This window comes from Lissotriton vulgaris, chromosome 7, assembly GCF_964263255.1.
Source record: "Lissotriton vulgaris chromosome 7, aLisVul1.2, whole genome shotgun sequence".
NCBI classification, from domain to species: Eukaryota; Metazoa; Chordata; class Amphibia; order Caudata; family Salamandridae; genus Lissotriton; species Lissotriton vulgaris.
In genome coordinates this window covers 1,390,388,278-1,390,412,707 of record NC_141695.1, presented here as the reverse complement: position 1 = coordinate 1,390,412,707, position 24,430 = coordinate 1,390,388,278, and the positions used below count along the sequence as shown (strand labels likewise).

General features: G+C 45.2%; 15 non-coding genes across 15 annotated transcripts; 2 read left to right on the top strand and 13 right to left on the bottom strand.

Moving 5' to 3' along the window:
• Window positions 1–105: 105 nt before the first annotated feature.
• LOC147704894 (U6 spliceosomal RNA) lies at window positions 106–212 on the bottom strand. Its single transcript, XR_015297861.1, has one exon. It is a non-coding gene; the product is annotated as a U6 spliceosomal RNA (small nuclear RNA).
• Window positions 213–2,009: 1,797 nt separating this feature from the next.
• On the bottom strand, window positions 2,010–2,116 carry LOC147704893 (U6 spliceosomal RNA). Its single transcript, XR_015297860.1, has one exon. It is a non-coding gene; the product is annotated as a U6 spliceosomal RNA (small nuclear RNA).
• A 1,797-nt stretch (window positions 2,117–3,913) lies between these two features.
• Window positions 3,914–4,020, bottom strand: LOC147704892 (U6 spliceosomal RNA). Its single transcript, XR_015297859.1, has one exon. It is a non-coding gene; the product is annotated as a U6 spliceosomal RNA (small nuclear RNA).
• A 1,797-nt stretch (window positions 4,021–5,817) lies between these two features.
• LOC147704891 (U6 spliceosomal RNA) lies at window positions 5,818–5,924 on the bottom strand. The gene has a single exon (XR_015297858.1). It is a non-coding gene; the product is annotated as a U6 spliceosomal RNA (small nuclear RNA).
• Window positions 5,925–6,638: 714 nt separating this feature from the next.
• TRNAC-ACA (transfer RNA cysteine (anticodon ACA)) lies at window positions 6,639–6,711 on the top strand. The gene has a single exon. It is a non-coding gene; the product is annotated as a tRNA-Cys (tRNA).
• A 1,010-nt stretch (window positions 6,712–7,721) lies between these two features.
• LOC147704889 (U6 spliceosomal RNA) lies at window positions 7,722–7,828 on the bottom strand. The gene has a single exon (XR_015297857.1). It is a non-coding gene; the product is annotated as a U6 spliceosomal RNA (small nuclear RNA).
• Window positions 7,829–9,625: 1,797 nt separating this feature from the next.
• On the bottom strand, window positions 9,626–9,732 carry LOC147704888 (U6 spliceosomal RNA). Its single transcript, XR_015297855.1, has one exon. It is a non-coding gene; the product is annotated as a U6 spliceosomal RNA (small nuclear RNA).
• Window positions 9,733–11,529: 1,797 nt separating this feature from the next.
• Window positions 11,530–11,636, bottom strand: LOC147704887 (U6 spliceosomal RNA). The gene has a single exon (XR_015297854.1). It is a non-coding gene; the product is annotated as a U6 spliceosomal RNA (small nuclear RNA).
• Window positions 11,637–12,350: 714 nt separating this feature from the next.
• TRNAC-ACA (transfer RNA cysteine (anticodon ACA)) lies at window positions 12,351–12,423 on the top strand. The gene has a single exon. It is a non-coding gene; the product is annotated as a tRNA-Cys (tRNA).
• Window positions 12,424–13,433: 1,010 nt separating this feature from the next.
• Window positions 13,434–13,540, bottom strand: LOC147704885 (U6 spliceosomal RNA). Its single transcript, XR_015297853.1, has one exon. It is a non-coding gene; the product is annotated as a U6 spliceosomal RNA (small nuclear RNA).
• Window positions 13,541–15,337: 1,797 nt separating this feature from the next.
• On the bottom strand, window positions 15,338–15,444 carry LOC147704884 (U6 spliceosomal RNA). Its single transcript, XR_015297852.1, has one exon. It is a non-coding gene; the product is annotated as a U6 spliceosomal RNA (small nuclear RNA).
• A 1,797-nt stretch (window positions 15,445–17,241) lies between these two features.
• LOC147704883 (U6 spliceosomal RNA) lies at window positions 17,242–17,348 on the bottom strand. Its single transcript, XR_015297851.1, has one exon. It is a non-coding gene; the product is annotated as a U6 spliceosomal RNA (small nuclear RNA).
• Window positions 17,349–19,145: 1,797 nt separating this feature from the next.
• LOC147704882 (U6 spliceosomal RNA) lies at window positions 19,146–19,252 on the bottom strand. The gene has a single exon (XR_015297849.1). It is a non-coding gene; the product is annotated as a U6 spliceosomal RNA (small nuclear RNA).
• Window positions 19,253–21,049: 1,797 nt separating this feature from the next.
• Window positions 21,050–21,156, bottom strand: LOC147704881 (U6 spliceosomal RNA). The gene has a single exon (XR_015297848.1). It is a non-coding gene; the product is annotated as a U6 spliceosomal RNA (small nuclear RNA).
• Window positions 21,157–22,953: 1,797 nt separating this feature from the next.
• LOC147704880 (U6 spliceosomal RNA) lies at window positions 22,954–23,060 on the bottom strand. Its single transcript, XR_015297847.1, has one exon. It is a non-coding gene; the product is annotated as a U6 spliceosomal RNA (small nuclear RNA).
• Between the last annotated feature and the right edge of the window lie 1,370 nt (window positions 23,061–24,430).

Here is a 24,430-nt window from a genome sequence, read left to right as displayed (position 1 = left end):
GGAGAGACTAATTGAAAAATACATATTACGGGGACAGCACTGGGACCTGCTTTATTTTTTCAATTAGTCTTGAAAACAAAAAAGATTTCTCTCCTGAAAGCTGTTAAAAATATGGAACGCTTCACGAATTTGCGTGTCATCCTTGCGCAGGGGCCATGCTAATCTTCTCTGTATCGTTCCAATTTTAGTATATGTGCTGCCGAAGCGAGCACACTTTATTGATGAACTGACAATGTTTATAAACTCTCTAAATCTACAGTCTCTAGACATAGGGTGGCCTGGCAGAGATGCTCAGATGGCCAGTACGCATTCAAATCTGAGCCAATGGTCAAAAATGTATGAAGAGTAGCAATCCATTATTCTTCACTGCATTTGTGGTCCAAGACTAAACACACCGTAAGTATGTAGATTATACCAGGTTTGCAAAGGCTCCTGGGTCGGGCTACAGACAAGGAGCATTGTGACGTCACGCTGCCTGTGGAACAGTGATATTAAAGGTGAAACAGCTGCACAGTAGGGTAGGTGAAGGGCTCTGAGAGTGGAAAGGCAGCATGCTTGGGTCCCTGGACAAGGTGAGCTTATGATAATGTGTCTGAATGTTCACCTGTGTTGTAATATTAAACCCCTTATTGTTGTAAACGCCTACTTACTAAGGAGTTCTCAAGCTCAGCCCCACACAGACCTGGAACTGATTATGTTAATGCAAACTATTTAAGAAACTGAGCCTGATCTAAAAGATTTCCTTGGATCTAGGACCATTTCGCCTAGCTTTTAGGTGCTTCCTTCTCCTAAAGTCCTTTGTAAAACTTGGGAAAACCTCACAGAACAGACTTCCAGGAGGTCAGATGGGTTTCCTTGTGCCTTCACACACACATACACACACTTTCTAGCCCACTTAAGGACAAAAGGATGCGTAAGTCTACATAGGGCCAGTGGCGCAATGGATAACGCGTCTGACTACGGATCAGAAGATTGTAGGTTCGACTCCTATCTGGCTTGGAAGGGTTGTAGGTCCCTGTTTGATTATATTCCTGTGGAATTTTTATTTACCTCAGACTTGTTGTAGGTTCAATATTCTCCAGCAGGACTCATCCAGCAGTTGTTCCACGGTAGAGCGCAAGTAATAGGACCACAGCTAGTTAAACGTTTCCCATTTGCTGCTGGACTCTATGTGATGGCCGTCACGTGGTGTGCTGCTTTTGTATTTCAACATGGGTCCCTGATACTCTTAATTGCGAAAAAGCTTGTTGACAAAAGTGTGTGTGCGCGAGGGTCTGTGGACGTAGGCAGGTGTGTGCACTTGAATGCTTACCCATTTACATGTGTGAGAGGAACAAACCAACTCCCTGTGGGCTGAAGGCTTACAACTGGTAGCCCCAGTAGCCAGGCAGAACCACAGGTAAGGAGAGAGAGAAAGTTGGTCCATTATTAGAGAAGGACCATAAGCATCTTGCACTGCTACCTTCTTCCCCTCTCAGCCACGATCGGCCAAGACCTCTCTATTAGGGTAGAGGGTGAACATTTCTTGGACCTCAGAAACTGAGGGATGTAGACCCAATATGTCCTCCAAGCGCCTAGACACCTGGTGCCCAATCTGGCATGGTGTTTTTCAGCTTACCCGACCAATCCGGTTGCAAGGTGGACTTTAACAATACTGCTAAAAAGGCACTCCCAGACATCCCTGAGGCCTTCATTTGCATAGGCCCTGCCCTTCTCTTTGTCCTGCTTCCCACAAAGCAACACAACACTGCAGCAGTATAGATTTGGGGGTGGTGAAGAATAATGACAGTGAGGCTAAAAAAGAGAAAGAAAAGTCCCAGAAGTCCTGCAGGCTTCCTTGCTAAATGCAGCTGAACATAGAGCGCACCTTCTTTACTGCAAAGCAAATACATTAAAAATGTTGAGGAGAGACTAATTGAAAAATACATATTACGGGGACAGCACTGGGACCTGCTTTATTTTTTCAATTAGTCTTGAAAACAAAAAAGATTTCTCTCCTGAAAGCTGTTAAAAATATGGAACGCTTCACGAATTTGCGTGTCATCCTTGCGCAGGGGCCATGCTAATCTTCTCTGTATCGTTCCAATTTTAGTATATGTGCTGCCGAAGCGAGCACACTTTATTGATGAACTGACAATGTTTATAAACTCTCTAAATCTACAGTCTCTAGACATAGGGTGGCCTGGCAGAGATGCTCAGATGGCCAGTACGCATTCAAATCTGAGCCAATGGTCAAAAATGTATGAAGAGTAGCAATCCATTATTCTTCACTGCATTTGTGGTCCAAGACTAAACACACCGTAAGTATGTAGATTATACCAGGTTTGCAAAGGCTCCTGGGTCGGGCTACAGACAAGGAGCATTGTGACGTCACGCTGCCTGTGGAACAGTGATATTAAAGGTGAAACAGCTGCACAGTAGGGTAGGTGAAGGGCTCTGAGAGTGGAAAGGCAGCATGCTTGGGTCCCTGGACAAGGTGAGCTTATGATAATGTGTCTGAATGTTCACCTGTGTTGTAATATTAAACCCCTTATTGTTGTAAACGCCTACTTACTAAGGAGTTCTCAAGCTCAGCCCCACACAGACCTGGAACTGATTATGTTAATGCAAACTATTTAAGAAACTGAGCCTGATCTAAAAGATTTCCTTGGATCTAGGACCATTTCGCCTAGCTTTTAGGTGCTTCCTTCTCCTAAAGTCCTTTGTAAAACTTGGGAAAACCTCACAGAACAGACTTCCAGGAGGTCAGATGGGTTTCCTTGTGCCTTCACACACACATACACACACTTTCTAGCCCACTTAAGGACAAAAGGATGCGTAAGTCTACATAGGGCCAGTGGCGCAATGGATAACGCGTCTGACTACGGATCAGAAGATTGTAGGTTCGACTTCTATCTGGCTTGGAAGGGTTGTAGGTCCCTGTTTGATTATATTCCTGTGGAATTTTTATTTACCTCAGACTTGTTGTAGGTTCAATATTCTCCAGCAGGACTCATCCAGCAGTTGTTCCACGGTAGAGCGCAAGTAATAGGACCACAGCTAGTTAAACGTTTCCCATTTGCTGCTGGACTCTATGTGATGGCCGTCACGTGGTGTGCTGCTTTTGTATTTCAACATGGGTCCCTGATACTCTTAATTGCGAAAAAGCTTGTTGACAAAAGTGTGTGTGCGCGAGGGTCTGTGGACGTAGGCAGGTGTGTGCACTTGAATGCTTACCCATTTACATGTGTGAGAGGAACAAACCAACTCCCTGTGGGCTGCAGGCTTACAACTGGTAGCCCCAGTAGCCAGGCAGAACCACAGGTAAGGAGAGAGAGAAAGTTGGTCCATTATTAGAGAAGGACCATAAGCATCTTGCACTGCTACCTTCTTCCCCTCTCAGCCACGATCAGCCAAGACCTCTCTATTAGGGTAGAGGGTGAACATTTCTTGGACCTCAGAAACTGAGGGATGTAGACCCAATATGTCCTCCAAGCGCCTAGACACCTGGTGCCCAATCTGGCATGGTGTTTTTCAGCTTACCCGACCAATCCGGTTGCAAGGTGGACTTTAACAATACTGCTAAAAAGGCACTCCCAGACATCCCTGAGGCCTTCATTTGCATAGGCCCTGCCCTTCTCTTTGTCCTGCTTCCCACAAAGCAACACAACACTGCAGCAGTATAGATTTGGGGGTGGTGAAGAATAATGACAGTGAGGCTAAAAAAGAGAAAGAAAAGTCCCAGAAGTCCTGCAGGCTTCCTTGCTAAATGCAGCTGAACATAGACCGCACCTTCTTTACTGCAAAGCAAATACATTAAAAATGTTGAGGAGAGACTAATTGAAAAATACATATTACGGGGACAGCACTGGGACCTGCTTTATTTTTTCAATTAGTCTTGAAAACAAAAAAGATTTCTCTCCTGAAAGCTGTTAAAAATATGGAACGCTTCACGAATTTGCGTGTCATCCTTGCGCAGGGGCCATGCTAATCTTCTCTGTATCGTTCCAATTTTAGTATATGTGCTGCCGAAGCGAGCACACTTTATTGATGAACTGACAATGTTTATAAACTCTCTAAATCTACAGTCTCTAGACATAGGGTGGCCTGGCAGAGATGCTCAGATGGCCAGTACGCATTCAAATCTGAGCCAATGGTCAAAAATGTATGAAGAGTAGCAATCCATTATTCTTCACTGCATTTGTGGTCCAAGACTAAACACACCGTAAGTATGTAGATTATACCAGGTTTGCAAAGGCTCCTGGGTCGGGCTACAGACAAGGAGCATTGTGACGTCACGCTGCCTGTGGAACAGTGATATTAAAGGTGAAACAGCTGCACAGTAGGTTAGGTGAAGGGCTCTGAGAGTGGAAAGGCAGCATGCTTGGGTCCCTGGACAAGGTGAGCTTATGATAATGTGTCTGAATGTTCACCTGTGTTGTAATATTAAACCCCTTATTGTTGTAAACGCCTACTTACTAAGGAGTTCTCAAGCTCAGCCCCACACAGACCTGGAACTGATTATGTTAATGCAAACTATTTAAGAAACTGAGCCTGATCTAAAAGATTTCCTTGGATCTAGGACCATTTCGCCTAGCTTTTAGGTGCTTCCTTCTCCTAAAGTCCTTTGTAAAACTTGGGAAAACCTCACAGAACAGACTTCCAGGAGGTCAGATGGGTTTCCTTGTGCCTTCACACACACATACACACACTTTCTAGCCCACTTAAGGACAAAAGGATGCGTAAGTCTACATAGGGCCAGTGGCGCAATGGATAACGTGTCTGACTACGGATCAGAAGATTGTAGGTTCGACTCCTATCTGGCTTGGAAGGGTTGTAGGTCCCTGTTTGATTATATTCCTGTGGAATTTTTATTTACCTCAGACTTGTTGTAGGTTCAATATTCTCCAGCAGGACTCATCCAGCAGTTGTTCCACGGTAGAGCGCAAGTAATAGGACCACAGCTAGTTAAACGTTTCCCATTTGCTGCTGGACTCTATGTGATGGCCGTCACGTGGTGTGCTGCTTTTGTATTTCAACATGGGTCCCTGATACTCTTAATTGCGAAAAAGCTTGTTGACAAAAGTGTGTGTGCGCGAGGGTCTGTGGACGTAGGCAGGTGTGTGCACTTGAATGCTTACCCATTTACATGTGTGAGAGGAACAAACCAACTCCCTGTGGGCTGCAGGCTTACAACTGGTAGCCCCAGTAGCCAGGCAGAACCACAGGTAAGGAGAGAGAGAAAGTTGGTCCATTATTAGAGAAGGACCATAAGCATCTTGCACTGCTACCTTCTTCCCCTCTCAGCCACGATCGGCCAAGACCTCTCTATTAGGGTAGAGGGTGAACATTTCTTGGACCTCAGAAACTGAGGGATGTAGACCCAATATGTCCTCCAAGCGCCTAGACACCTGGTGCCCAATCTGGCATGGTGTTTTTCAGCTTACCCGACCAATCCGGTTGCAAGGTGGACTTTAACAATACTGCTAAAAAGGCACTCCCAGACATCCCTGAGGCCTTCATTTGCATAGGCCCTGCCCTTCTCTTTGTCCTGCTTCCCACAAAGCAACACAACACTGCAGCAGTATAGATTTGGGGGTGGTGAAGAATAATGACAGTGAGGCTAAAAAAGAGAAAGAAAAGTCCCAGAAGTCCTGCAGGCTTCCTTGCTAAATGCAGCTGAACATAGACCGCACCTTCTTTACTGCAAAGCAAATACATTAAAAATGTTGAGGAGAGACTAATTGAAAAATACATATTACGGGGACAGCACTGGGACCTGCTTTATTTTTTCAATTAGTCTTGAAAACAAAAAAGATTTCTCTCCTGAAAGCTGTTAAAAATATGGAACGCTTCACGAATTTGCGTGTCATCCTTGCGCAGGGGCCATGCTAATCTTCTCTGTATCGTTCCAATTTTAGTATATGTGCTGCCGAAGCGAGCACACTTTATTGATGAACTGACAATGTTTATAAACTCTCTAAATCTACAGTCTCTAGACATAGGGTGGCCTGGCAGAGATGCTCAGATGGCCAGTACGCATTCAAATCTGAGCCAATGGTCAAAAATGTATGAAGAGTAGCAATCCATTATTCTTCACTGCATTTGTGGTCCAAGACTAAACACACCGTAAGTATGTAGATTATACCAGGTTTGCAAAGGCTCCTGGGTCGGGCTACAGACAAGGAGCATTGTGACGTCACGCTGCCTGTGGAACAGTGATATTAAAGGTGAAACAGCTGCACAGTAGGTTAGGTGAAGGGCTCTGAGAGTGGAAAGGCAGCATGCTTGGGTCCCTGGACAAGGTGAGCTTATGATAATGTGTCTGAATGTTCACCTGTGTTGTAATATTAAACCCCTTATTGTTGTAAACGCCTACTTACTAAGGAGTTCTCAAGCTCAGCCCCACACAGACCTGGAACTGATTATGTTAATGCAAACTATTTAAGAAACTGAGCCTGATCTAAAAGATTTCCTTGGATCTAGGACCATTTCGCCTAGCTTTTAGGTGCTTCCTTCTCCTAAAGTCCTTTGTAAAACTTGGGAAAACCTCACAGAACAGACTTCCAGGAGGTCAGATGGGTTTCCTTGTGCCTTCACACACACATACACACACTTTCTAGCCCACTTAAGGACAAAAGGATGCGTAAGTCTACATAGGGCCAGTGGCGCAATGGATAACGCGTCTGACTACAGATCAGAAGATTGTAGGTTCGACTCCTATCTGGCTCGGAAGGGTTGTAGGTCCCTGTTGGATTATATTCCTGTGGAATTTGTATTTACCTCAGACTTGTTGTAGGTTCAATATTCTCCAGCAGGACTCATCCAGCAGTTGTTCCACGGTAGAGCGCAAGTAATAGGACCACAGCTAGTTAAACGTTTCCCATTTGCTGCTGGACTCTATGTGATGGCCGTCACGTGGTGTGCTGCTTTTGTATTTCAACATGGGTCCCTGATACTCTTAATTGCGAAAAAGCTTGTTGACAAAAGTGTGTGTGCGCGAGGGTCTGTGGACGTAGGCAGGTGTGTGCACTTGAATGCTTACCCATTTACATGTGTGAGAGGAACAAACCAACTCCCTGTGGGCTGCAGGCTTACAACTGGTAGCCCCAGTAGCCAGGCAGAACCACAGGTAAGGAGAGAGAGAAAGTTGGTCCATTATTAGAGAAGGACCATAAGCATCTTGCACTGCTACCTTCTTCCCCTCTCAGCCACGATCGGCCAAGACCTCTCTATTAGGGTAGAGGGTGAACATTTCTTGGACCTCAGAAACTGAGGGATGTAGACCCAATATGTCCTCCAAGCGCCTAGACACCTGGTGCCCAATCTGGCATGGTGTTTTTCAGCTTACCCGACCAATCCGGTTGCAAGGTGGACTTTAACAATACTGCTAAAAAGGCACTCCCAGACATCCCTGAGGCCTTCATTTGCATAGGCCCTGCCCTTCTCTTTGTCCTGCTTCCCACAAAGCAACACAACACTGCAGCAGTATAGATTTGGGGGTGGTGAAGAATAATGACAGTGAGGCTAAAAAAGAGAAAGAAAAGTCCCAGAAGTCCTGCAGGCTTCCTTGCTAAATGCAGCTGAACATAAAGCGCACCTTCTTTACTGCAAAGCAAATACATTAAAAATGTTGAGGAGAGACTAATTGAAAAATACATATTACGGGGACAGCACTGGGACCTGCTTTATTTTTTCAATTAGTCTTGAAAACAAAAAAGATTTCTCTCCTGAAAGCTGTTAAAAATATGGAACGCTTCACGAATTTGCGTGTCATCCTTGCGCAGGGGCCATGCTAATCTTCTCTGTATCGTTCCAATTTTAGTATATGTGCTGCCGAAGCGAGCACACTTTATTGATGAACTGACAATGTTTATAAACTCTCTAAATCTACAGTCTCTAGACATAGGGTGGCCTGGCAGAGATGCTCAGATGGCCAGTACGCATTCAAATCTGAGCCAATGGTCAAAAATGTATGAAGAGTAGCAATCCATTATTCTTCACTGCATTTGTGGTCCAAGACTAAACACACCGTAAGTATGTAGATTATACCAGGTTTGCAAAGGCTCCTGGGTCGGGCTACAGACAAGGAGCATTGTGACGTCACGCTGCCTGTGGAACAGTGATATTAAAGGTGAAACAGCTGCACAGTAGGGTAGGTGAAGGGCTCTGAGAGTGGAAAGGCAGCATGCTTGGGTCCCTGGACAAGGTGAGCTTATGATAATGTGTCTGAATGTTCACCTGTGTTGTAATATTAAACCCCTTATTGTTGTAAACGCCTACTTACTAAGGAGTTCTCAAGCTCAGCCCCACACAGACCTGGAACTGATTATGTTAATGCAAACTATTTAAGAAACTGAGCCTGATCTAAAAGATTTCCTTGGATCTAGGACCATTTCGCCTAGCTTTTAGGTGCTTCCTTCTCCTAAAGTCCTTTGTAAAACTTGGGAAAACCTCACAGAACAGACTTCCAGGAGGTCAGATGGGTTTCCTTGTGCCTTCACACACACATACACACACTTTCTAGCCCACTTAAGGACAAAAGGATGCGTAAGTCTACATAGGGCCAGTGGCGCAATGGATAACGCGTCTGACTACGGATCAGAAGATTGTAGGTTCGACTCCTATCTGGCTTGGAAGGGTTGTAGGTCCCTGTTTGATTATATTCCTGTGGAATTTTTATTTACCTCAGACTTGTTGTAGGTTCAATATTCTCCAGCAGGACTCATCCAGCAGTTGTTCCACGGTAGAGCGCAAGTAATAGGACCACAGCTAGTTAAACGTTTCCCATTTGCTGCTGGACTCTATGTGATGGCCGTCACGTGGTGTGCTGCTTTTGTATTTCAACATGGGTCCCTGATACTCTTAATTGCGAAAAAGCTTGTTGACAAAAGTGTGTGTGCGCGAGGGTCTGTGGACGTAGGCAGGTGTGTGCACTTGAATGCTTACCCATTTACATGTGTGAGAGGAACAAACCAACTCCCTGTGGGCTGCAGGCTTACAACTGGTAGCCCCAGTAGCCAGGCAGAACCACAGGTAAGGAGAGAGAGAAAGTTGGTCCATTATTAGAGAAGGACCATAAGCATCTTGCACTGCTACCTTCTTCCCCTCTCAGCCACAATCGGCCAAGACCTCTCTATTAGGGTAGAGGGTGAACATTTCTTGGACCTCAGAAACTGAGGGATGTAGACCCAATATGTCCTCCAAGCGCCTAGACACCTGGTGCCCAATCTGGCATGGTGTTTTTCAGCTTACCCGACCAATCCGGTTGCAAGGTGGACTTTAACAATACTGCTAAAAAGGCACTCCCAGACATCCCTGAGGCCTTCATTTGCATAGGCCCTGCCCTTCTCTTTGTCCTGCTTCCCACAAAGCAACACAACACTGCAGCAGTATAGATTTGGGGGTGGTGAAGAATAATGACAGTGAGGCTAAAAAAGAGAAAGAAAAGTCCCAGAAGTCCTGCAGGCTTCCTTGCTAAATGCAGCTGAACATAGAGCGCACCTTCTTTACTGCAAAGCAAATACATTAAAAATGTTGAGGAGAGACTAATTGAAAAATACATATTACGGGGACAGCACTGGGACCTGCTTTATTTTTTCAATTAGTCTTGAAAACAAAAAAGATTTCTCTCCTGAAAGCTGTTAAAAATATGGAACGCTTCACGAATTTGCGTGTCATCCTTGCGCAGGGGCCATGCTAATCTTCTCTGTATCGTTCCAATTTTAGTATATGTGCTGCCGAAGCGAGCACACTTTATTGATGAACTGACAATGTTTATAAACTCTCTAAATCTACAGTCTCTAGACATAGGGTGGCCTGGCAGAGATGCTCAGATGGCCAGTACGCATTCAAATCTGAGCCAATGGTCAAAAATGTATGAAGAGTAGCAATCCATTATTCTTCACTGCATTTGTGGTCCAAGACTAAACACACCGTAAGTATGTAGATTATACCAGGTTTGCAAAGGCTCCTGGGTCGGGCTACAGACAAGGAGCATTGTGACGTCACGCTGCCTGTGGAACAGTGATATTAAAGGTGAAACAGCTGCACAGTAGGTTAGGTGAAGGGCTCTGAGAGTGGAAAGGCAGCATGCTTGGGTCCCTGGACAAGGTGAGCTTATGATAATGTGTCTGAATGTTCACCTGTGTTGTAATATTAAACCCCTTATTGTTGTAAACGCCTACTTACTAAGGAGTTCTCAAGCTCAGCCCCACACAGACCTGGAACTGATTATGTTAATGCAAACTATTTAAGAAACTGAGCCTGATCTAAAAGATTTCCTTGGATCTAGGACCATTTCGCCTAGCTTTTAGGTGCTTCCTTCTCCTAAAGTCCTTTGTAAAACTTGGGAAAACCTCACAGAACAGACTTCCAGGAGGTCAGATGGGTTTCCTTGTGCCTTCACACACACATACACACACTTTCTAGCCCACTTAAGGACAAAAGGATGCGTAAGTCTACATAGGGCCAGTGGCGCAATGGATAACACGTCTGACTACGGATCAGAAGATTGTAGGTTCGACTTCTATCTGGCTTGGAAGGGTTGTAGGTCCCTGTTTGATTATATTCCTGTGGAATTTTTATTTACCTCAGACTTGTTGTAGGTTCAATATTCTCCAGCAGGACTCATCCAGCAGTTGTTCCACGGTAGAGCGCAAGTAATAGGACCACAGCTAGTTAAACGTTTCCCATTTGCTGCTGGACTCTATGTGATGGCCGTCACGTGGTGTGCTGCTTTTGTATTTCAACATGGGTCCCTGATACTCTTAATTGCGAAAAAGCTTGTTGACAAAAGTGTGTGTACGCGAGGGTCTGTGGACGTAGGCAGGTGTGTGCACTTGAATGCTTACCCATTTACATGTGTGAGAGGAACAAACCAACTCCCTGTGGGCTGCAGGCTTACAACTGGTAGCCCCAGTAGCCAGGCAGAACCACAGGTAAGGAGAGAGAGAAAGTTGGTCCATTATTAGAGAAGGACCATAAGCATCTTGCACTGCTACCTTCTTCTCCTCTCAGCCACGATCGGCCAAGACCTCTCTATTAGGGTAGAGGGTGAACATTTCTTGGACCTCAGAAACTGAGGGATGTAGACCCAATATGTCCTCCAAGCGCCTAGAGACCTGGTGCCCAATCTGGCATGGTGTTTTTCAGCTTACCCGACCAATCCGGTTGCAAGGTGGACTTTAACAATACTGCTAAAAAGGCACTCCCAGACATCCCTGAGGCCTTCATTTGCATAGGCCCTGCCCTTCTCTTTGTCCTGCTTCCCACAAAGCAACACAACACTGCAGCAGTATAGATTTGGGGGTGGTGAAGAATAATGACAGTGAGGCTAAAAAAGAGAAAGAAAAGTCCCAGAAGTCCTGCAGGCTTCCTTGCTAAATGCAGCTGAACATAAAGCGCACCTTCTTTACTGCAAAGCAAATACATTAAAAATGTTGAGGAGAGACTAATTGAAAAATACATATTACGGGGACAGCACTGGGACCTGCTTTATTTTTTCAATTAGTCTTGAAAACAAAAAAGATTTCTCTCCTGAAAGCTGTTAAAAATATGGAACGCTTCACGAATTTGCGTGTCATCCTTGCGCAGGGGCCATGCTAATCTTCTCTGTATCGTTCCAATTTTAGTATATGTGCTGCCGAAGCGAGCACACTTTATTGATGAACTGACAATGTTTATAAACTCTCTAAATCTACAGTCTCTAGACATAGGGTGGCCTGGCAGAGATGCTCAGATGGCCAGTACGCATTCAAATCTGAGCCAATGGTCAAAAATGTATGAAGAGTAGCAATCCATTATTCTTCACTGCATTTGTGGTCCAAGACTAAACACACCGTAAGTATGTAGATTATACCAGGTTTGCAAAGGCTCCTGGGTCGGGCTACAGACAAGGAGCATTGTGACGTCACGCTGCCTGTGGAACAGTGATATTAAAGGTGAAACAGCTGCACAGTAGGGTAGGTGAAGGGCTCTGAGAGTGGAAAGGCAGCATGCTTGGGTCCCTGGACAAGGTGAGCTTATGATAATGTGTCTGAATGTTCACCTGTGTTGTAATATTAAACCCCTTATTGTTGTAAACGCCTACTTACTAAGGAGTTCTCAAGCTCAGCCCCACACAGACCTGGAACTGATTATGTTAATGCAAACTATTTAAGAAACTGAGCCTGATCTAAAAGATTTCCTTGGATCTAGGACCATTTCGCCTAGCTTTTAGGTGCTTCCTTCTCCTAAAGTCCTTTGTAAAACTTGGGAAAACCTCACAGAACAGACTTCCAGGAGGTCAGATGGGTTTCCTTGTGCCTTCACACACACATACACACACTTTCTAGCCCACTTAAGGACAAAAGGATGCGTAAGTCTACATAGGGCCAGTGGCGCAATGGATAACGCGTCTGACTACAGATCAGAAGATTGTAGGTTCGACTCCTATCTGGCTTGGAAGGGTTGTAGGTCCCTGTTTGATTATATTCCTGTGGAATTTTTATTTACCTCAGACTTGTTGTAGGTTCAATATTCTCCAGCAGGACTCATCCAGCAGTTGTTCCACGGTAGAGCGCAAGTAATAGGACCACAGCTAGTTAAACGTTTCCCATTTGCTGCTGGACTCTATGTGATGGCCGTCACGTGGTGTGCTGCTTTTGTATTTCAACATGGGTCCCTGATACTCTTAATTGCGAAAAAGCTTGTTGACAAAAGTGTGTGTGCGCGAGGGTCTGTGGACGTAGGCAGGTGTGTGCACTTGAATGCTTACCCATTTACATGTGTGAGAGGAACAAACCAACTCCCTGTGGGCTGCAGGCTTACAACTGGTAGCCCCAGTAGCCAGGCAGAACCACAGGTAAGGAGAGAGAGAAAGTTGGTCCATTATTAGAGAAGGACCATAAGCATCTTGCACTGCTACCTTCTTCCCCTCTCAGCCACAATCGGCCAAGACCTCTCTATTAGGGTAGAGGGTGAACATTTCTTGGACCTCAGAAACTGAGGGATGTAGACCCAATATGTCCTCCAAGCGCCTAGACACCTGGTGCCCAATCTGGCATGGTGTTTTTCAGCTTACCCGACCAATCCGGTTGCAAGGTGGACTTTAACAATACTGCTAAAAAGGCACTCCCAGACATCCCTGAGGCCTTCATTTGCATAGGCCCTGCCCTTCTCTTTGTCCTGCTTCCCACAAAGCAACACAACACTGCAGCAGTATAGATTTGGGGGTGGTGAAGAATAATGACAGTGAGGCTAAAAAAGAGAAAGAAAAGTCCCAGAAGTCCTGCAGGCTTCCTTGCTAAATGCAGCTGAACATAGAGCGCACCTTCTTTACTGCAAAGCAAATACATTAAAAATGTTGAGGAGAGACTAATTGAAAAATACATATTACGGGGACAGCACTGGGACCTGCTTTATTTTTTCAATTAGTCTTGAAAACAAAAAAGATTTCTCTCCTGAAAGCTGTTAAAAATATGGAACGCTTCACGAATTTGCGTGTCATCCTTGCGCAGGGGCCATGCTAATCTTCTCTGTATCGTTCCAATTTTAGTATATGTGCTGCCGAAGCGAGCACACTTTATTGATGAACTGACAATGTTTATAAACTCTCTAAATCTACAGTCTCTAGACATAGGGTGGCCTGGCAGAGATGCTCAGATGGCCAGTACGCATTCAAATCTGAGCCAATGGTCAAAAATGTATGAAGAGTAGCAATCCATTATTCTTCACTGCATTTGTGGTCCAAGACTAAACACACCGTAAGTATGTAGATTATACCAGGTTTGCAAAGGCTCCTGGGTCGGGCTACAGACAAGGAGCATTGTGACGTCACGCTGCCTGTGGAACAGTGATATTAAAGGTGAAACAGCTGCACAGTAGGTTAGGTGAAGGGCTCTGAGAGTGGAAAGGCAGCATGCTTGGGTCCCTGGACAAGGTGAGCTTATGATAATGTGTCTGAATGTTCACCTGTGTTGTAATATTAAACCCCTTATTGTTGTAAACGCCTACTTACTAAGGAGTTCTCAAGCTCAGCCCCACACAGACCTGGAACTGATTATGTTAATGCAAACTATTTAAGAAACTGAGCCTGATCTAAAAGATTTCCTTGGATCTAGGACCATTTCGCCTAGCTTTTAGGTGCTTCCTTCTCCTAAAGTCCTTTGTAAAACTTGGGAAAACCTCACAGAACAGACTTCCAGGAGGTCAGATGGGTTTCCTTGTGCCTTCACACACACATACACACACTTTCTAGCCCACTTAAGGACAAAAGGATGCGTAAGTCTACATAGGGCCAGTGGCGCAATGGATAACGCGTCTGACTACGGATCAGAAGATTGTAGGTTCGACTTCTATCTGGCTTGGAAGGGTTGTAGGTCCCTGTTTGATTATATTCCTGTGGAATTTTTATTTACCTCAGACTTGTTGTAGGTTCAATATTCTCCAGCAGGACTCATCCAGCAGTTGTTCCACGGTAGAGCGCAAGTAATAGGACCACAGCTAGTTAAACGTTTCCCATTTGCTGCTGGACTCTATGTGATGGCCGTCACGTGGTGTGCTGCTTTTGTATTTCAACATGGGTCCCTGATACTCTTAATTGCGAAAAAGCTTGTTGACAAAAGTGTGTGTACGCGAGGGTCTGTGGACGTAGGCAGGTGTGTGCACTTGAATGCTTACCCATTTACATGTGTGAGAGGAACAAACCAACTCCCTGTGGGCTGCAGGCTTACAACTGGTAGCCCCAGTAGCCAGGCAGAACCACAGGTAAGGAGAGAGAGAAAGTTGGTCCATTATTAGAGAAGGACCATAAGCATCTTGCACTGCTACCTTCTTCTCCTCTCAGCCACGATCGGCCAAGACCTCTCTATTAGGGTAGAGGGTGAACATTTCTTGGACCTCAGAAACTGAGGGATGTAGACCCAATATGTCCTCCAAGCGCCTAGACACCTGGTGCCCAATCTGGCATGGTGTTTTTCAGCTTACCCGACCAATCCGGTTGCAAGGTGGACTTTAACAATACTGCTAAAAAGGCACTCCCAGACATCCCTGAGGCCTTCATTTGCATAGGCCCTGCCCTTCTCTTTGTCCTGCTTCCCACAAAGCAACACAACACTGCAGCAGTATAGATTTGGGGGTGGTGAAGAATAATGACAGTGAGGCTAAAAAAGAGAAAGAAAAGTCCCAGAAGTCCTGCAGGCTTCCTTGCTAAATGCAGCTGAACATAGAGCGCACCTTCTTTACTGCAAAGCAAATACATTAAAAATGTTGAGGAGAGACTAATTGAAAAATACATATTACGGGGACAGCACTGGGACCTGCTTTATTTTTTCAATTAGTCTTGAAAACAAAAAAGATTTCTCTCCTGAAAGCTGTTAAAAATATGGAACGCTTCACGAATTTGCGTGTCATCCTTGCGCAGGGGCCATGCTAATCTTCTCTGTATCGTTCCAATTTTAGTATATGTGCTGCCGAAGCGAGCACACTTTATTGATGAACTGACAATGTTTATAAACTCTCTAAATCTACAGTCTCTAGACATAGGGTGGCCTGGCAGAGATGCTCAGATGGCCAGTACGCATTCAAATCTGAGCCAATGGTCAAAAATGTATGAAGAGTAGCAATCCATTATTCTTCACTGCATTTGTGGTCCAAGACTAAACACACCGTAAGTATGTAGATTATACCAGGTTTGCAAAGGCTCCTGGGTCGGGCTACAGACAAGGAGCATTGTGACGTCACGCTGCCTGTGGAACAGTGATATTAAAGGTGAAACAGCTGCACAGTAGGGTAGGTGAAGGGCTCTGAGAGTGGAAAGGCAGCATGCTTGGGTCCCTGGACAAGGTGAGCTTATGATAATGTGTCTGAATGTTCACCTGTGTTGTAATATTAAACCCCTTATTGTTGTAAACGCCTACTTACTAAGGAGTTCTCAAGCTCAGCCCCACACAGACCTGGAACTGATTATGTTAATGCAAACTATTTAAGAAACTGAGCCTGATCTAAAAGATTTCCTTGGATCTAGGACCATTTCGCCTAGCTTTTAGGTGCTTCCTTCTCCTAAAGTCCTTTGTAAAACTTGGGAAAACCTCACAGAACAGACTTCCAGGAGGTCAGATGGGTTTCCTTGTGCCTTCACACACACATACACACACTTTCTAGCCCACTTAAGGACAAAAGGATGCGTAAGTCTACATAGGGCCAGTGGCGCAATGGATAACGCGTCTGACTACGGATCAGAAGATTGTAGGTTCGACTCCTATCTGGCTTGGAAGGGTTGTAGGTCCCTGTTTGATTATATTCCTGTGGAATTTTTATTTACCTCAGACTTGTTGTAGGTTCAATATTCTCCAGCAGGACTCATCCAGCAGTTGTTCCACGGTAGAGCGCAAGTAATAGGACCACAGCTAGTTAAACGTTTCCCATTTGCTGCTGGACTCTATGTGATGGCCGTCACGTGGTGTGCTGCTTTTGTATTTCAACATGGGTCCCTGATACTCTTAATTGCGAAAAAGCTTGTTGACAAAAGTGTGTGTGCGCGAGGGTCTGTGGACGTAGGCAGGTGTGTGCACTTGAATGCTTACCCATTTACATGTGTGAGAGGAACAAACCAACTCCCTGTGGGCTGCAGGCTTACAACTGGTAGCCCCAGTAGCCAGGCAGAACCACAGGTAAGGAGAGAGAGAAAGTTGGTCCATTATTAGAGAAGGACCATAAGCATCTTGCACTGCTACCTTCTTCCCCTCTCAGCCACGATCGGCCAAGACCTCTCTATTAGGGTAGAGGGTGAACATTTCTTGGACCTCAGAAACTGAGGGATGTAGACCCAATATGTCCTCCAAGCGCCTAGACACCTGGTGCCCAATCTGGCATGGTGTTTTTCAGCTTACCCGACCAATCCGGTTGCAAGGTGGACTTTAACAATACTGCTAAAAAGGCACTCCCAGACATCCCTGAGGCCTTCATTTGCATAGGCCCTGCCCTTCTCTTTGTCCTGCTTCCCACAAAGCAACACAACACTGCAGCAGTATAGATTTGGGGGTGGTGAAGAATAATGACAGTGAGGCTAAAAAAGAGAAAGAAAAGTCCCAGAAGTCCTGCAGGCTTCCTTGCTAAATGCAGCTGAACATAGAGCGCACCTTCTTTACTGCAAAGCAAATACATTAAAAATGTTGAGGAGAGACTAATTGAAAAATACATATTACGGGGACAGCACTGGGACCTGCTTTATTTTTTCAATTAGTCTTGAAAACAAAAAAGATTTCTCTCCTGAAAGCTGTTAAAAATATGGAACGCTTCACGAATTTGCGTGTCATCCTTGCGCAGGGGCCATGCTAATCTTCTCTGTATCGTTCCAATTTTAGTATATGTGCTGCCGAAGCGAGCACACTTTATTGATGAACTGACAATGTTTATAAACTCTCTAAATCTACAGTCTCTAGACATAGGGTGGCCTGGCAGAGATGCTCAGATGGCCAGTACGCATTCAAATCTGAGCCAATGGTCAAAAATGTATGAAGAGTAGCAATCCATTATTCTTCACTGCATTTGTGGTCCAAGACTAAACACACCGTAAGTATGTAGATTATACCAGGTTTGCAAAGGCTCCTGGGTCGGGCTACAGACAAGGAGCATTGTGACGTCACGCTGCCTGTGGAACAGTGATATTAAAGGTGAAACAGCTGCACAGTAGGTTAGGTGAAGGGCTCTGAGAGTGGAAAGGCAGCATGCTTGGGTCCCTGGACAAGGTGAGCTTATGATAATGTGTCTGAATGTTCACCTGTGTTGTAATATTAAACCCCTTATTGTTGTAAACGCCTACTTACTAAGGAGTTCTCAAGCTCAGCCCCACACAGACCTGGAACTGATTATGTTAATGCAAACTATTTAAGAAACTGAGCCTGATCTAAAAGATTTCCTTGGATCTAGGACCATTTCGCCTAGCTTTTAGGTGCTTCCTTCTCCTAAAGTCCTTTGTAAAACTTGGGAAAACCTCACAGAACAGACTTCCAGGAGGTCAGATGGGTTTCCTTGTGCCTTCACACACACATACACACACTTTCTAGCCCACTTAAGGACAAAAGGATGCGTAAGTCTACATAGGGCCAGTGGCGCAATGGATAACGCGTCTGACTACGGATCAGAAGATTGTAGGTTCGACTCCTATCTGGCTCGGAAGGGTTGTAGGTCCCTGTTTGATTATATTCCTGTGGAATTTGTATTTACCTCAGACTTGTTGTAGGTTCAATATTCTCCAGCAGGACTCATCCAGCAGTTGTTCCACGGTAGAGCGCAAGTAATAGGACCACAGCTAGTTAAACGTTTCCCATTTGCTGCTGGACTCTATGTGATGGCCGTCACGTGGTGTGCTGCTTTTGTATTTCAACATGGGTCCCTGATACTCTTAATTGCGAAAAAGCTTGTTGACAAAAGTGTGTGTGCGCGAGGGTCTGTGGACGTAGGCAGGTGTGTGCACTTGAATGCTTACCCATTTACATGTGTGAGAGGAACAAACCAACTCCCTGTGGGCTGCAGGCTTACAACTGGTAGCCCCAGTAGCCAGGCAGAACCACAGGTAAGGAGAGAGAGAAAGTTGGTCCATTATTAGAGAAGGACCATAAGCATCTTGCACTGCTACCTTCTTCCCCTCTCAGCCACGATCGGCCAAGACCTCTCTATTAGGGTAGAGGGTGAACATTTCTTGGACCTCAGAAACTGAGGGATGTAGACCCAATATGTCCTCCAAGCGCCTAGACACCTGGTGCCCAATCTGGCATGGTGTTTTTCAGCTTACCCGACCAATCCGGTTGCAAGGTGGACTTTAACAATACTGCTAAAAAGGCACTCCCAGACATCCCTGAGGCCTTCATTTGCATAGGCCCTGCCCTTCTCTTTGTCCTGCTTCCCACAAAGCAACACAACACTGCAGCAGTATAGATTTGGGGGTGGTGAAGAATAATGACAGTGAGGCTAAAAAAGAGAAAGAAAAGTCCCAGAAGTCCTGCAGGCTTCCTTGCTAAATGCAGCTGAACATAGAGCGCACCTTCTTTACTGCAAAGCAAATACATTAAAAATGTTGAGGAGAGACTAATTGAAAAATACATATTACGGGGACAGCACTGGGACCTGCTTTATTTTTTCAATTAGTCTTGAAAACAAAAAAGATTTCTCTCCTGAAAGCTGTTAAAAATATGGAACGCTTCACGAATTTGCGTGTCATCCTTGCGCAGGGGCCATGCTAATCTTCTCTGTATCGTTCCAATTTTAGTATATGTGCTGCCGAAGCGAGCACACTTTATTGATGAACTGACAATGTTTATAAACTCTCTAAATCTACAGTCTCTAGACATAGGGTGGCCTGGCAGAGATGCTCAGATGGCCAGTACGCATTCAAATCTGAGCCAATGGTCAAAAATGTATGAAGAGTAGCAATCCATTATTCTTCACTGCATTTGTGGTCCAAGACTAAACACACCGTAAGTATGTAGATTATACCAGGTTTGCAAAGGCTCCTGGGTCGGGCTACAGACAAGGAGCATTGTGACGTCACGCTGCCTGTGGAACAGTGATATTAAAGGTGAAACAGCTGCACAGTAGGTTAGGTGAAGGGCTCTGAGAGTGGAAAGGCAGCATGCTTGGGTCCCTGGACAAGGTGAGCTTATGATAATGTGTCTGAATGTTCACCTGTGTTGTAATATTAAACCCCTTATTGTTGTAAACGCCTACTTACTAAGGAGTTCTCAAGCTCAGCCCCACACAGACCTGGAACTGATTATGTTAATGCAAACTATTTAAGAAACTGAGCCTGATCTAAAAGATTTCCTTGGATCTAGGACCATTTCGCCTAGCTTTTAGGTGCTTCCTTCTCCTAAAGTCCTTTGTAAAACTTGGGAAAACCTCACAGAACAGACTTCCAGGAGGTCAGATGGGTTTCCTTGTGCCTTCACACACACATACACACACTTTCTAGCCCACTTAAGGACAAAAGGATGCGTAAGTCTACATAGGGCCAGTGGCGCAATGGATAACGCGTCTGACTACGGATCAGAAGATTGTAGGTTCGACTCCTATCTGGCTTGGAAGGGTTGTAGGTCCCTGTTTGATTATATTCCTGTGGAATTTTTATTTACCTCAGACTTGTTGTAGGTTCAATATTCTCCAGCAGGACTCATCCAGCAGTTGTTCCACGGTAGAGCGCAAGTAATAGGACCACAGCTAGTTAAACGTTTCCCATTTGCTGCTGGACTCTATGTGATGGCCGTCACGTGGTGTGCTGCTTTTGTATTTCAACATGGGTCCCTGATACTCTTAATTGCGAAAAAGCTTGTTGACAAAAGTGTGTGTGCGCGAGGGTCTGTGGACGTAGGCAGGTGTGTGCACTTGAATGCTTACCCATTTACATGTGTGAGAGGAACAAACCAACTCCCTGTGGGCTGCAGGCTTACAACTGGTAGCCCCAGTAGCCAGGCAGAACCACAGGTAAGGAGAGAGAGAAAGTTGGTCCATTATTAGAGAAGGACCATAAGCATCTTGCACTGCTACCTTCTTCCCCTCTCAGCCACGATCGGCCAAGACCTCTCTATTAGGGTAGAGGGTGAACATTTCTTGGACCTCAGAAACTGAGGGATGTAGACCCAATATGTCCTCCAAGCGCCTAGACACCTGGTGCCCAATCTGGCATGGTGTTTTTCAGCTTACCCGACCAATCCGGTTGCAAGGTGGACTTTAACAATACTGCTAAAAAGGCACTCCCAGACATCCCTGAGGCCTTCATTTGCATAGGCCCTGCCCTTCTCTTTGTCCTGCTTCCCACAAAGCAACACAACACTGCAGCAGTATAGATTTGGGGGTGGTGAAGAATAATGACAGTGAGGCTAAAAAAGAGAAAGAAAAGTCCCAGAAGTCCTGCAGGCTTCCTTGCTAAATGCAGCTGAACATAGACCGCACCTTCTTTACTGCAAAGCAAATACATTAAAAATGTTGAGGAGAGACTAATTGAAAAATACATATTACGGGGACAGCACTGGGACCTGCTTTATTTTTTCAATTAGTCTTGAAAACAAAAAAGATTTCTCTCCTGAAAGCTGTTAAAAATATGGAACGCTTCACGAATTTGCGTGTCATCCTTGCGCAGGGGCCATGCTAATCTTCTCTGTATCGTTCCAATTTTAGTATATGTGCTGCCGAAGCGAGCACACTTTATTGATGAACTGACAATGTTTATAAACTCTCTAAATCTACAGTCTCTAGACATAGGGTGGCCTGGCAGAGATGCTCAGATGGCCAGTACGCATTCAAATCTGAGCCAATGGTCAAAGATGTATGAAGAGTAGCAATCCATTATTCTTCACTGCATTTGTGGTCCAAGACTAAACACACCGTAAGTATGTAGATTATACCAGGTTTGCAAAGGCTCCTGGGTCGGGCTACAGACAAGGAGCATTGTGACGTCACGCTGCCTGTGGAACAGTGATATTAAAGGTGAAACAGCTGCACAGTAGGTTAGGTGAAGGGCTCTGAGAGTGGAAAGGCAGCATGCTTGGGTCCCTGGACAAGGTGAGCTTATGATAATGTGTCTGAATGTTCACCTGTGTTGTAATATTAAACCCCTTATTGTTGTAAACGCCTACTTACTAAGGAGTTCTCAAGCTCAGCCCCACACAGACCTGGAACTGATTATGTTAATGCAAACTATTTAAGAAACTGAGCCTGATCTAAAAGATTTCCTTGGATCTAGGACCATTTCGCCTAGCTTTTAGGTGCTTCCTTCTCCTAAAGTCCTTTGTAAAACTTGGGAAAACCTCACAGAACAGACTTCCAGGAGGTCAGATGGGTTTCCTTGTGCCTTCACACACACATACACACACTTTCTAGCCCACTTAAGGACAAAAGGATGCGTAAGTCTACATAGGGCCAGTGGCGCAATGGATAACGCGTCTGACTACGGATCAGAAGATTGTAGGTTCGACTCCTATCTGGCTCGGAAGGGTTGTAGGTCCCTGTTTGATTATATTCCTGTGGAATTTGTATTTACCTCAGACTTGTTGTAGGTTCAATATTCTCCAGCAGGACTCATCCAGCAGTTGTTCCACGGTAGAGCGCAAGTAATAGGACCACAGCTAGTTAAACGTTTCCCATTTGCTGCTGGACTCTATGTGATGGCCGTCACGTGGTGTGCTGCTTTTGTATTTCAACATGGGTCCCTGATACTCTTAATTGCGAAAAAGCTTGTTGACAAAAGTGTGTGTGCGCGAGGGTCTGTGGACGTAGGCAGGTGTGTGCACTTGAATGCTTACCCATTTACATGTGTGAGAGGAACAAACCAACTCCCTGTGGGCTGCAGGCTTACAACTGGTAGCCCCAGTAGCCAGGCAGAACCACAGGTAAGGAGAGAGAGAAAGTTGGTCCATTATTAGAGAAGGACCATAAGCATCTTGCACTGCTACCTTCTTCCCCTCTCAGCCACGATCGGCCAAGACCTCTCTATTAGGGTAGAGGGTGAACATTTCTTGGACCTCAGAAACTGAGGGATGTAGACCCAATATGTCCTCCAAGCGCCTAGACACCTGGTGCCCAATCTGGCATGGTGTTTTTCAGCTTACCCGACCAATCCGGTTGCAAGGTGGACTTTAACAATACTGCTAAAAAGGCACTCCCAGACATCCCTGAGGCCTTCATTTGCATAGGCCCTGCCCTTCTCTTTGTCCTGCTTCCCACAAAGCAACACAACACTGCAGCAGTATAGATTTGGGGGTGGTGAAGAATAATGACAGTGAGGCTAAAAAAGAGAAAGAAAAGTCCCAGAAGTCCTGCAGGCTTCCTTGCTAAATGCAGCTGAACATAGAGCGCACCTTCTTTACTGCAAAGCAAATACATTAAAAATGTTGAGGAGAGACTAATTGAAAAATACATATTACGGGGACAGCACTGGGACCTGCTTTATTTTTTCAATTAGTCTTGAAAACAAAAAAGATTTCTCTCCTGAAAGCTGTTAAAAATATGGAACGCTTCACGAATTTGCGTGTCATCCTTGCGCAGGGGCCATGCTAATCTTCTCTGTATCGTTCCAATTTTAGTATATGTGCTGCCGAAGCGAGCACACTTTATTGATGAACTGACAATGTTTATAAACTCTCTAAATCTACAGTCTCTAGACATAGGGTGGCCTGGCAGAGATGCTCAGATGGCCAGTACGCATTCAAATCTGAGCCAATGGTCAAAAATGTATGAAGAGTAGCAATCCATTATTCTTCACTGCATTTGTGGTCCAAGACTAAACACACCGTAAGTATGTAGATTATACCAGGTTTGCAAAGGCTCCTGGGTCGGGCTACAGACAAGGAGCATTGTGACGTCACGCTGCCTGTGGAACAGTGATATTAAAGGTGAAACAGCTGCACAGTAGGGTAGGTGAAGGGCTCTGAGAGTGGAAAGGCAGCATGCTTGGGTCCCTGGACAAGGTGAGCTTATGATAATGTGTCTGAATGTTCACCTGTGTTGTAATATTAAACCCCTTATTGTTGTAAACGCCTACTTACTAAGGAGTTCTCAAGCTCAGCCCCACACAGACCTGGAACTGATTATGTTAATGCAAACTATTTAAGAAACTGAGCCTGATCTAAAAGATTTCCTTGGATCTAGGACCATTTCGCCTAGCTTTTAGGTGCTTCCTTCTCCTAAAGTCCTTTGTAAAACTTGGGAAAACCTCACAGAACAGACTTCCAGGAGGTCAGATGGGTCTCCTTGTGCCTTCACACACACATACACACACTTTCTAGCCCACTTAAGGACAAAAGGATGCGTAAGTCTACATAGGGCCAGTGGCGCAATGGATAACGCGTCTGACTACGGATCAGAAGATTGTAGGTTCGACTCCTATCTGGCTTGGAAGGGTTGTAGGTCCCTGTTTGATTATATTCCTGTGGAATTTTTATTTACCTCAGACTTGTTGTAGGTTCAATATTCTCCAGCAGGACTCATCCAGCAGTTGTTCCACAGTAGAGCGCAAGTAATAGGACCACAGCTAGTTAAACGTTTCCCATTTGCTGCTGGACTCTATGTGATGGCCGTCACGTGGTGTGCTGCTTTTGTATTTCAACATGGGTCCCTGATACTCTTAATTGCGAAAAAGCTTGTTGACAAAAGTGTGTGTGCGCGAGGGTCTGTGGACGTAGGCAGGTGTGTGCACTTGAATGCTTACCCATTTACATGTGTGAGAGGAACAAACCAACTCCCTGTGGGCTGCAGGCTTACAACTGGTAGCCCCAGTAGCCAGGCAGAACCACAGGTAAGGAGAGAGAGAAAGTTGGTCCATTATTAGAGAAGGACCATAAGCATCTTGCACTGCTACCTTCTTCCCCTCTCAGCCACGATCGGCCAAGACCTCTCTATTAGGGTAGAGGGTGAACATTTCTTGGACCTCAGAAACTGAGGGATGTAGACCCAATATGTCCTCCAAGCGCCTAGACAC